Here is an 11,018-nt window from a genome sequence, read left to right as displayed (position 1 = left end):
GCATCTCACACACATGAAAGACCAACGCCATCATCTCCACATCCATCCATCATCTCTTCTTCCCATCAATCGCTCAATCTCTCCATTGCTTCCCCTTAATTATCTGCAGATTGTTACAGCAGTACACATGTTCTTCTGCAATTCTTTCAATCCACCTTTTATCATGAACAACCTTTTAAACTTCATATATTTTTTTAAATGTGCTTTTTAGACTTGAAAGTGGTTAAATAATACAAATTCAAACAAAAATCTGAAGAAAAAAAATTCGGGGGGTAGTTGGTAATTTGTTGCCATATGGCAACAGTGCGGGTTCGATGAACATGCTCAAATCAATTTTCTTTCAAAAAATGATCTTATTGAAGGAAATTGTAAACAATTGTAACATTATAATGTTACAGTGTGCAATATAGTTTATTTGAAGTAAAATACATTTAGTTTTATTCATATTTTACCAGGAATAACTCAATGAGAGCCCTGCCCTATGTAACTCAATGGGAGCCCATTGGAATGCATGTATAGAAGGAGTGTCACTGTATGCATGTGAAAATTAATTCATTTGTTAATATTTTATCATATAACTTATTAATTGAGGTATACAAATAGCATAATGTTAAGAAGGTTCATGTTTTCAAGTTAAAATTATATAATAAGTGCAAATAGAGCACTATGTAACTCAATGGGAGCCCTGCCCTATGTAACTCAATGGGAGCCCATTGGGATGCATGTATAGAAGGAGTGTCATTGTATGCATGCATGCATCGCATAGAATCGAGTCGAATCGAATCAAATCACTACCTCCCGAATCGTTATCGAATTGGATCGTGAGGGCAGTGCCGACCCACACCACTAGTTTGTGTGTGTCTGTGTGTGTGTGTGTGTGTGTGTGTGTGTGTGTGTGTGTGTGTGTGTGTGTGTGTGTGTGTGTGTGTGTGTGTGTGTGTGTGTGAGAGAGAGAGAGAGAGAGAGAGAGAGAGAGAGAGAGAGAGGGAAAGAGAGAGAGACTACAAATATTTGCCAAGACTTACCACATAGGCCTACAAGATTCAAATCACTTGATGCTCCGGTTTGTACCAACAGCTGTGAGGGCATCGGCAGCAAGTGTGTGTGTGTGTGTATGTGTGTCTGAGAGAGAGAGACTACAAATATTTGCCATACTGTTTGCGTATACTGTTGTTATTCTCCATAAGATCGTAAAGGCCCTTTAAGGCTCTATCCATGTATTAGATGATGCACATACAGTAACGTCCAAACAGGCAGCAGAAAGGTAGAGAGGGAATATAGAGAACGTCGAGTTGAGTGGTGCTGTTAAACCTGTGTTAATGAAGCCAATTCGGATTGGATTCGGATTGGATTGGAGTCAATTTTGGTCCCCTAGGGGAAATTCTTTCTCTGCATTTATCCCATTTGGACTAGTGAATCACATTGAAGTACACACACTAGTCCGTAGCAGTGGGCTGCCTGCTGAGCGGCGCCCGGGGAGCTGTGTGGGGGTTAGGTGCCTTACTCAAGGGCACTTCAGCCGTGGTCTGGTCGGGCATTGAACCGGGAACCCTTGGGTTGCCAACCCAGCGCTCTAACCACTGAGCCACGACTGCCCCCGGTATAGTTGGAGTTACGTTTTTGGCGTTGTCACGTAGCACTACTTTCCGCGGAATAAACGGCGCCCGAGTCGTGCCATGTCGAGCTGCACCGGGTAGAAGACGTCAGTGGAAAAGGGCTTATACACACCAACTCTCGAAAAAATACACACCCACTCCACCCCTGCAAAAACAGGCACCCACACACAAAACCCCACCAGCACAGATACACAGGAACACACAACAATCCACCCTTCACGAATGTTATCCAGTCAGGCAGCACCCAAAAAAAATCTTTCATCCTGAAAAGGTCTGTTTGGCCTGGGAGGAGAGTGTGTGTGCATGTGCATGTGTGTGTGTGTGTGTGTGTGTGTGTGTGTGTGTGTGTGTGTGTGTGTGTGTGTGTGTGTGTGTGTGTGTTTGGCCTGGGAGGAGCGCCGCAGAGAAAGGTCAGCGGCTTCAGAGAGCGGAACCTCAAAAGTTCGATAGATATATGCACACACACACACACACACACACACACACACTCACACGCACGCACACAAACACATACACACACACATACACACACACACTCACTCACACACACAGGCAGACACACACACATACACACACACACACGTGCACACACACACTCACTCACACACGTGCACGCACACACACACACACACACACACACACACACACACACACACACACACACACACACACACACATACACACACACACACAGGCACACACACACACACACACACACACACACACACACACACACACACACACACACACACACACACAAACACACACAGGCAGACACACACACACACACACAAACATGTACAAACTCATACATGCTGCTTCAGAAGGCTCCCAGAGATCGTCGAGGGGACGCGCGCGCACACACAGGGGAGAGAGGACGTAAAGTGAAAGAAAGAAGACAAGCCTGGTAAACCAGCGCCACCTGCTGGACGCCGAAATTTTTCAGCTGGCGAGTGGGTCTGGCCTCGGATCTGAGATCGTTTTGAACGCTGTGCCCTGAGTCAGGCAAAACCAATCACAACGCAGCGATTTGTTTTGAATCAAAGCGGGCAGGGTTTTTAGGGAGTGGCGACGAACCTCGCAACAACGTTGGGAAAGCACATCAATGGCAAAGATCACAGATTGGTCAGAGTGCCGGCACGGTTTGAAAAAACAACAGGTTGTTCTCATCAACAATCTTCGGAGGTATCGTTCATCGGGGCCAGACTAAATTACTCCGGTCTCACATTTAGGCTGGTTTATCAGGCTAAAACATTTAGATATTGTGGGGGTGATGTAAAGAGACTGTCGTTTTGATCTACACCTTCTCTCAACACCACAGTGTCCTTAATGTATCTCTCTCTCTCTCTCTCTCTCTCTCTCTCTCTCTCTCTTTAGGCTGGTTTATCAGGCTAAAAGAAGACAGGAATGCAAAACAAACATGGACAGCTAATGCATGCACGCTATCAGCATGTAATGGTGGGGTGGCGTCCGCGCCAATGTCTTATCCTGAGCGTATCGCTTGGTGCGTAATTCCAAGAGCAGTATAATGAAAAGGAAGAAAGGAGTCGCACACAGGAGCTGAATGCAGAATCAAAAACTGTATTAAACAAAGCCAAAAAAAGTAAATAAAACCGACAGACAGGGGACAAACGTTTCAGGTCTAGCCCATCATCAGTGTTCCCAGTTCGAAGACTGGGAACTGAGAAAAACTGATGATGGGCTAGACCCGAAACGCTTGTCCCCTGTCTGTCGGTTTTATTTACTTTTTTCGGCTTTGTTTAATACAGTTTTTGATTTTCTGCTTTCAGCTCCAGTGTGCGACTCCTTTCTTCCTTTTCATTCTACCAGCATGACCACAAACAAAAACAATAGATGTGTTTTATTCTCCCTAATTGTTTATGTAGGCCTATGTATGCTACTTGGCTTAATTTCCCCCTGGGATCAATAAATGATTACTCTACTCTACTCTACTCTTCTCTTCTCTACTCTACTCTTATTGCAGTGGTGTGTGTGTTACGTAAGGGTTAACGTTCGGCGAGAAGGTCGCTACCGTGGAATAGCAGCACGACAGAGAGAATCTTTAGACCCCGACGCGGAGCGGAGGGGTCTTGTTCTCTCTGAAGTGCTGCTATTCCACAAAGCGACCGACTCGCCGAAAGTTAACCCGCTTATTATATGGATATACTTAAATGATTCACACATGGCGGGGACATTTCTTTAGACTTATTTAATGTTAAGATTGTTGCTGCGCAAAACAAAACAGTGCCGTTGTGGAACACCGCTAGGCAACAGCTAGGTAGCCAGGACAACAGGTGTTGTCTATCACAGCAGCTGATTAGAGTGACAAAAGACCGGACCCCCTGCGGAGTGATATGAAACATTCGCTTTAGCCACTGACTTGTATAGCCTACAAGCCAGTGGCTTTAGCAGTGAACGTCTTGTTGCCATTGACAGCGGTAGCCAGGACAACGGGTGCTGTCTATCACAGCAGCTGATTAGAGTCTTGTTGAAAAGTCGCTTTAGCAGTGAAAAGTCTTGTTGCCATTGACAGCGGTCTGTTATAGACCAACCCGTCCGTTATCGAAAAATAACAGACGTCCGAACGTTGGGGAGCCCCGTTGAAATGAATGGAGCATTCGACAGATGACGTCACAACCATATAATAAAGATGGTGTAACTTCAATCTGCTCATTACCGTGCCGGGCCGCGGCAGCGTACCGTGATCATTACACCCTGTGGCCATTCGGAATGCGGGGGGCAGTATAGCACCGCTTTTGCAGAGCAGCGTCTGCCTGTGTCTGTGGTCTGTTTGTGCTTTCGTCCTTGCCCGTCCCCCAGTTTTAGTAGTAGTAGAAATACAGTCAGCAAATTGCATGTTTTATTTAGCATTGGGCATTTGATAGGGCATTTGATAATAACACAAGTGTGAGCCCTAAACAAGACCACAATGTGAATTTAAACTCGATTTTTTTTCTGTCTTGCATTCACCGTCTCCCAATCCGTCCCTCACTTATTTCAGCACTATTCAAGCCAGGAACGGGTATCCTCAGGATACAGAGTTTGCATACCCAGGGCCGGTTTTTAGCATAGGCCGGCTAGGCGGTCGCCTAGAGCGCCATGTGAAGAAGGGGCGCCGAAATGGCGCTCTCCTATGCGCAATTTTGCGATATGAAGTTTTTTTTATGAAGTCGCAATCAACAAAGAGTGGCGAAAGCGCTCCTCACGGCAAAGCGCCCCTCAGCCAATAGTAATATCGCTTCCAACTGTCTCTGGGAAGTCTGTGAACCAATAAACAGACAGTTCTGAGAAAGGGGGCGGGACGAGTGACAGCATGCGACCTATTTTGAATTTGGAGACTCACTCGAGAGACAGAGGCAAGCGCAAACAGTAGTGCTGCTCTGCTGGATGGAGATTATTATGTTCTCATTAAACCACTCATTGCATGATGCAGGAGTTTCAGAGGGTGTTTTGGAACTATGTGATTTAATCAGCAACCGTTTGTGATTATGGAAAGCCTAATAGTTATGAGGTCACTATTTGGAATTAGAGAGAAAAAGAGCTTTGTTTTTGATCAGAGAAATCGCTAGTTAGCATGCTAACATTAGCCAAGTATGCCAAGCAATGAAATCCAGTGAAGTAGCTGTTAGTAGCCTACTCACTACTCACTAACACCCACCTGATATCATAATAGGCCTACTTGCTTAGGTTGACAAGCAATGTAAAGTAAGACTGGTGCAATGTTTAAAACAATTTTAGCTGCCATATCTCCTTCCATCCACATGAATTACCTGCTTGTTGTAGCCTAAGCTTAAAAAAACATTAATTTCCAGACCAGAATGACATAGCCTACATTAATCATGTAACAGAACCATGCACAGCAGACAAGTGAGGCTATTTACTATATTTTTTATATTATGAAATTCAATAGCGTGACAGCTCTTCTCCCTTTCTCTCACCCTGTCCCTCCAGTTCAAACACATAGATAGCCCCCCTTCTCATTCTCCTACTCACAAATGCACCACTATTTCCAGTCCAGAAATGAAATTGGTTTGGAAGACAGCACAAATGTGAAGCTTATTAAAATTGTAATGCTGCCATGCTTTGTGATGCTGTAGGTAGTGTAGATCAATGCAGACCTCCTTGGTAGGCTTATTGTCTACACATGCATTTTACAAGCAAATGTAGGCCTACTGTATCACTCTCCTGGCATTTCAATTTCACGTTACAATTCAAACACATTGATAACCTCCCTCTCATCTGGGGTTGGGGGCCCCACCACCATCACATCCAACACACCACACAGTGAAGCTACTTCCATGCGACTCAATCTGATGTGTTGGTCGCCTGTCAAAAAGAACCACAAATCCATTTGATGAAAAACGGTTATTGTTCTTGATGCTATTTAGTTAAGCTTACTACGGATATTACTCTTGTGTTCTGTAAGGTATAAGAAAGATTTTTTTTTTCTTTCAAAGGTAAGGCGGGGGGAGAGGGGGGCACCAGAACTCAAACTCGCCTAGGGCACCAAATAAGCCAGAACCGGCCCTGTGCATACCTACTACAATTTGAACCGGTAAAGACAATTAAAACCGAGTCAATCAGACAGGAACACCATTGTAATTAAGTGTGTCCCGTGACGCCAGCATGAGAGAGATCGAATTTTAAATTTGGCGACGACATTCTGTCTTCAAAACTGGCATCGGCCGCTTCCAATTTAGGACCATAGGCCTATTCAACCGTTTCCACAACCTCACTGATCACAGTTGCTTCATCTGTAATGCCAGGGCTAAGAATAACGAAAATCGCAAAACAGAGTAGGCTAATAAACCGTAATCGAGAGACTGAAGAGACATGAAATCAAGCGCGGAGTTCGGACCATTTTGAGTGGACCGATGTCGCTTGCTTTGTGTAGCCCTACAAGCAAGCCTGTCTGTCTCATTTGTGCGATGAGCACAAAAACACAAATTGAACCACTCGTATAGTGTGAGTCAAACAGACATGAACAACATTGTAGCCTAATGAAGTAGTGCCCCGTCAGCATGAGAGAGGTGATTTTACATTTGGCGACGACATTCCGTCTTTAAAACTGGCGCATGCCGCTTCCCCTATTGCAGGTTATTAGGCTACCTGATCTACACTGTCGTTACCACAAAAAACAAGGTAGCACAACTTAATACTATTACAAGCCTATATATCTGGTAGCCTAAATAGTAGATTGAAGATGGGGGTATTATTGGTGCACTGTTTTTTTTTTTTTTTGCGAAGCAGAGTAATCTGCTTCAGTGTAGCTCATTGTATGTTGATCCCTCCCTCAGTTTTAGGCTACAAGTGGAAATAGTCAGCCAATTGCGCGTTGCACGTAACATTGGGTATTTGATAATAACACAAGCGTGATCCCTAAACAAGACCACCAGTCGACGGTGTTTTGTTTTCATTATTCTGTCCTGCATTCACCGTCTCAATTCCGCTCCTAACTTATAGGCTAAGTGATGTCTAGCTGTTAATTATTTCTGCACTACCTATTCAAGTCAGGAACGGATATCCTCAGGATAGCCTACGGACTAATAGGTTGAAGACGGTTTTTTTTTGTATTGGTGCTTGTGAACATTTCATCCTTTCAATGCGCTGTTGTGCGCGATCGACGGGATTCCGGTTAACTGGGGATGTGATGCACACATGACAATACATCTGTTACACCAGGTGTGGCTAATCATCTGTGATTAGGACTGCAAATTCAGTTGCTTCGGTGGAGATGCGAACCAACAGTATGACTGGGGAACTATGACTCCTTCGGAGGCTGGATAACCTGTCGCGCCACGACATGTCACAAAAGGCTGTGCAGTCCCGTGCACTGCACTGCACTGCACTGCTGTAACCCACCCCTCCCCCACAGACAAACATTAATGTTCTGAAAAGTTCAACACGTTCTGAACATTTTAGCCGCTTTGCATTAAGTTTTCGAGCAGACACTTGTCCACGGTGACGCAACATCGAAAGAGAAACGCTGTTCACAACCTAACTGAATAAAGATTTCATTTTAAAAAAAAAACACACAGCATTTCTATGAAAATGTGCTGGGTGACCACACTGCCTATGCCTATCCAGATGCACGTATAGCAACAACGAGAAAGAGAGGGAGAGACGGAGAGAGAGAGCGATTAGCGCGTATCTCTCTCTCTGTGTGTGTGTGTGTGTGTGTGTGTGTGTGTGTGTGTGTGTGTGTGTGTGTCGGGGAACATTTGAAGTGAAAAAAAAACACCCTCCCCCACTTCAGCATCAGATGTTGGTGGTCTACAAGTCAATATGCTTACCCGACTATCTTGTAGCCCAGTCATGAAGTTCATAAAGCCATCGGTAGCCTATAGGCCAAGTTATCCAAAATCCCTCCGCAAATTTCTGCATTGCCTGAGTTCATAGGCTAAAACAACTTTATTTAGGCCTGACTTATTTAGCTCACTTTATTAGCCTTATTTAGGCCTATTATCGTATTTAGGCTTTAACGTGGGCCTATTTTACAAAATATCGAAAGAAGGAAAAGACACGACAGACAAGTTGAGGCTTACTGGTCGTAGCCTATTACAGCAAATCGAACATGCGCTTTATGAACACACTAGCCTGAGGGCAAACATCTTCTTGGCACTATTGAGATAACCAGGCCATGCAGGAATTCAACTACCTGGGCCCACACTAAAATACTGACAGACTACAATTGCTTGGATCTTCAGTGGGTTTCGTGGGTCCGGGGGGATGGGTGGTGATGGCACGCTTGATGTATTTTCCCCCACCCCATGCATGCACGCGGACACACAGGGTCGGGACATTCACCCAATGAATGACTGAGTGCGGCTAAATATGCCTGTTGCATATCGTAGCCTAATTATTCACACATCACGTCAAGTCACAAATTAGTAGTCTCTTGCAGTTGACCTATGCCAAATTAACGTCCTCCCTGTAAGGCTGCACTAATTCAAACAGGTAGAGGAGTCGGCTTAGCCTATAGCCAAAGTCTATAAAATGTAGCCTATTTTTTGTAATTTCCAATTATCTAGGCTATGTTTACGATAATGATTTGTTGCGCTACGACGGTGCTCAAGACAAGTTGGAACATAGTCATCTCAAGTGCTCCCATTTTATTTTGATCCTGCTTTAAGTCAATGGGCGAGAGGGACGGATGAAACGGGTGTTTCATTCGTCCCGACAGTGTCTACTGACACTTAAATCCCTTTTGCCTGTAAACCTGACAACTTTTCATATTTTCGGATAGGCTATGTTAAAGTTTTCGAGTAAATCGCAGTGTTTCATTCGTCCCGAGTTTCATGGGTCCCTGCTCTCCCCTACAGCCTAAACTGTTACAGTTTAAATGCGTCCTCTACAAACAGTGTGTGTGTGTGTGTGTGTGTGTGTGTGTGTGTGTGTGTGTGTGTGTGTGTGTGTGTGTGTGTGTGTGTGTGTGTGTGTGTGTGTGTGTGTGTGTGTGTGTGTGTGTGTTATGTTGTGCTATGTTGCGTCACTTCCCCTCCTGCAAAGGTAATGACTTTGTAAGAATTGAATGTTCTCCTCTGTTTAGTTTAACCAGCCAGGTGTGCCTGGGTGTGACTAGTTCATCCATTAGGTGTGTGTGTGTCTTTGAGTCTTTGAATTATAGTCAGCCTGCCAAGCTCCAAAAATATATGTTTGATGGCATTTTCTGTTAAAAGTTGGCAACCATGCCAGAAGTTATCAGCATGGGCTAAGGTTTCAGAATCACCTGGTTGCCAACACGGAACTTGACCTTTAAGGTCAAATATGAAGGTCAAAAGGTCAACCACGGTCAAATAACAGTGTTATTTAGTTAAAAATTGTTAAAAAGATGTTAAAAGTGGGCAACCATGCCAGAAGTCATCAGCATGGACTAAGGATTCAGAATCAACTTGTTGCCAACACGGAACTTGACCTTTAGGGTCAAATTTAAAGGTCAAAAGGTCAAAAACAATGTATTTTCTGGTTAGTCTATTTTGGGAACTGTATATTCATGGAATTCTTTTTCAAATGTAAGCAACCATGCTAGATGGTATCAGCATGGACTAAGGTTTCAGAATCACCTGGTTGCCAACATGGAACTTGACCTTTAAGGTCAAATTTGAATGTCAAAAACAATGCATTTTCTGGTTTGCCTTTTTTGGAGGGGGGCTTCATATTCATGGAATTCTTTTTCAAAAGTTGACAATCATGCTAGAAGTTGTTTGCATTATGTATTGAACAATTAGTACCTGGAGGAGATATTTCATATTATTTAAATCATTTTGGGTGAGTGAAAGTATTGGAACAAATAATTGTAAAGAAAATAAAACACTGTTTTGATGAGGTTTCTCCCGAAGCGGACAGCACTGTCAAAAGTTGCATTTGGGGTTTTCTGACAGTGGATGGTGGAAGTGGGCGCGAGAATCACACTTCACCTACTGTAAGTATCAGATGACTCGGGACAGTGATTAATTAAGCTTTTAATCCTACTTAGAGCCCCTTTAAACCCAAGTCTTCAGTGAACAACAAAAACAAGGAAATTTGCCTTTCTGTTCCAATACTTTAGTGCAGTGTTTCCCAACCAGGGGTACGTGTACCACTAGGGGTACGCGAGCACACTGAAGGGGGTACTTGGAAAAATGTGATTTTGAGAAATGCATGGGCCATAGTCACACTGGAATAGAAAAAGCGATGTAAAACATGACTAGGGGGTACTCGTGGCACAACGAAAAGGCTTGGGGGGGTACATGAGACAAAAAAGGTTGGGAAACACTGCTTAAGTGGACTGTATATTTAGAAGTTATGTAGTCTTTATTATTAGGGTATGAGTGAAAGTGATTATTGCAAATTGTCAATAACAAGAATGTAATTGATCATATTGTTTCTTTACTTCAATAATAATTAAAACAATAATTCAAATTCAAATGTGATGTCAGTACATACTGGATATTTATGTATTTAAAGGAGCTATTGTTGCTGTTATTACAAAAAGGTTGTGTCATCCAGATCATGTTCTATCCCTACGGCGTTTAAACATTCTACATTTTAATCACATGCAGGTATACAGGGCTGTCCATTTCTCAGGCAACTGCAGGCATGTATTGCCCACTTGGTTCCACAACCACATCTTATCAGTCCTAAGCTACTATGTGGAACTGGAGGTTTCCTTTACCACACAGCCATCAAGTCTACAACTTTCCAACCACCTGTCTCCTCAGTGTCTTTGTTAATATGTACTTTGTCAGACTGCAGCCATACATTTGCCTGCTAATTTGCTTATGCAAGATGCAATCCATATGCATCACTTGGTGGTAACATATCAATTGCCTTTTTGTCTTCTGAAAATAGTCGATCAATACCCAAAGATAAGCATGGTGCTTTATACAGGTGACACAAAAACTCAAGCCTGGGAAATTGCAA

The sequence above is a fragment of the Engraulis encrasicolus genome, chromosome 1, assembly GCF_034702125.1.
Source record: "Engraulis encrasicolus isolate BLACKSEA-1 chromosome 1, IST_EnEncr_1.0, whole genome shotgun sequence".
Classification (NCBI taxonomy): Eukaryota; Metazoa; Chordata; class Actinopteri; order Clupeiformes; family Engraulidae; genus Engraulis; species Engraulis encrasicolus.
This window is presented reverse-complemented; position numbering follows the sequence as displayed.